We start from the raw sequence: 2,500 nt of genomic DNA, 5'->3' as shown, positions 1-2,500 counted from the left end.
GCCAGCGCTCGTGGTCTTTGGCTGGCGGACCCGATGCTCGCTCCGCTTATCATAGATATAATGGATACTGTGCGGCGTGGATTAGCTAATCCTTTGGGGATTCTGAGGGTGACTTCTGGTTTTATTTCTTTATTTTTTAGCCTTGAACGTGAAGCATAATCAAAAGCAAGGTGATTGGTCATAACTCAGTGAGGGTGTGTACAGAGGAAGGGGTGTTACGGCTTGGGTGAGTGGAGGAGTTCTGGGCCAGCAGGTGTGGTTGGTGTGTTTGTGTGTTTGTCTATGATGCTGCAGTAGCGCTCGTCTTCCTGTTCGTGTAGTCGGGCCCAGGTGTTTTGTGCTCGTCTGTGTATGCGTGTGTTGAGTGGCTCGAAGCTGCATATTCGGTGTAGAGTTTCTGCGGAAATGAAGTCTAGAATTGTTGCGCCGTGTGCCCAGATTAGTGCTTTGTTCTGGACTGATTGCATTTTGAGTTTTTGTGACTGATATTGTAACCTTCAGGACGGCGGTGTTTTCGAAAAGGGTCAGCGTTTGGTTCGTGGTGTGCAGCATGAGAAGCGCCTGCGGTTGGTGTGTTGTGCATGCTTGTGTGATTCTTCGTGTGACGTGTGATGTGAAACCCGTGTTTGTGAAGTGAAATCCGAGAAATGTTTCCTCTGTTTGTGTAGGGGATGACACGATGAGATTGTTGTTGAATGTGATGGTTTGTGCGACCCTGCGTGCATGAGTTTGAATTTGTTTATGATTTCTGCATTTTCCATTGGTGCTCAGAGGTGTTGATGCTCTATACAGTTCTGTGTTGTCAGTCTCATAATGAGTTGTGATTTAGAGGAGTGTAAGATTATCTGTGTGATATTGTCTGCATAGGAAAAATAGTTACTGTGTGGTGTACGTAGTGGCAGATCGGCTGCAGACAGGACATAGAGAGTTGGCGATAAAACGCTCCCCTGTGGGACTCCAATTCTCAAGTTGAACGGTGTGCCCAGAGGGATTCCCAGGCTTCTGGTGGCAGTCCAGGGGCCGGATCTCCTTAAGGCGTCTCAACTTAAGGCCGAGTATCCCTTGGACCCATGCACAGAGTAAGGAACCCGCCATATTGGTACAAGTTAAGGCGAAGGAGACAGGCAAGGCGAGAGCAGCCGTAGTGGGTTACGGTCAACCATAAATTATATTTTTTGTTAATCTTAATACAATTAATACAACATTACAATATGTGTTTTGTTCAGTTATAATGTTATTAGTGTACATAAACCAGGCATGAACTACTAAATAAGGCATGAAGTGCTTTTTCCAATAAGTTAGGTTAGGTGTTGTATTTTTAAACAGTGCTGTCTTCGCCTCAGATGTCCTGGTTTTATACATACATATATATATATATATATATATATATATATATATATATATATATATATATATTGTTATTAATGTTAATGTTACTATTTACATTACTACAGTTGCCTTCAAAACTTATTCCAATTATTTTTTGTATAACTGGTCATTGGTATGAAAATTTCTCCTGTAATATTATCCATCCTTTCGGACAAGGCCTTGCTTTGGAGGATACTTTGTTCTCATTTCAGGGTATTCATGCATTCCATTATTAAGGCACTCCTTTTGATAAGGAATCTTGTATATTTCTTCTGCGTTACTTATTCTGCAACATATTAGTTTTCAAATTTTATCATGCCACGGGCTAGACACAGCGTTGTGTTTACAAAATCAGCTGATTGGCATTTATGGCTTGTGATTGGTCGATTCCCTAAGAGCCCCTGAAACACCCTCTGTAATTGGCTACTGAAGATACGTTTTATTTAAGGCGCTGCGGGACTTAAGGCAGGGATAAGGTGCAGGAAAAAACGTTTGTGTATATGAAGCCAGGGATAAGGTGCAGGAAAAAACGTTTGTGTATATGAAGCCAGGGATAAGGTGCAGGAAAAAAAACGTTTGTGTATATGAAGCCAGGGATAAGGTGCAGGAAAAAACGTTTGTGTATATGAAGCCAGGACTAAGGTGCAGGAAAAAACGTTTGCGTATATGAAGCCAGGGATAAGGTGCAGGAAAAAACGTTTGTGTATATGAAGCCAGGGATAAGGTGCAGGAAAAAACGTTTGTGTATATGAAGCCAGGGATAAAGTGCATGAAAAAAACGTTTGTGTATATGAAGCTAGGGATAAGGTGCAGGAAAAAACGTTTGTGTATATGAAGCCAGGGATAAGGTGCAGGAAAAAACGTTTGTGCATACGAAGCCAGGGATAAGGTGTAGGAAAAAACGTTTGTGTATATGAAGCCAAGGATAAGGTGCAGGAAAAAACGTTTGTGTATATGAAGCCAGGGATAAGGTGCAGGAAAAAACGTTTGTGTATATGAAGCCAGGGATAAGGTGCAGGAAAAAACGTTTGTGTATATGAAGCCAGGACTAAGGTGCAGGAAAAAACGTTTGTGTATATGAAGCCAGGGATAAGGTGCAGGAAAAAACGTTTGTGTATACGAAGCCAGGGAT

Source organism: Penaeus vannamei, chromosome 25 (genome assembly GCF_042767895.1).
Source record: "Penaeus vannamei isolate JL-2024 chromosome 25, ASM4276789v1, whole genome shotgun sequence".
In the NCBI taxonomy this organism is placed as follows: Eukaryota; Metazoa; Arthropoda; class Malacostraca; order Decapoda; family Penaeidae; genus Penaeus; species Penaeus vannamei.
The sequence above is the reverse complement of the archived record's forward strand: the minus strand, read 5'-3'. Positions refer to the sequence as shown.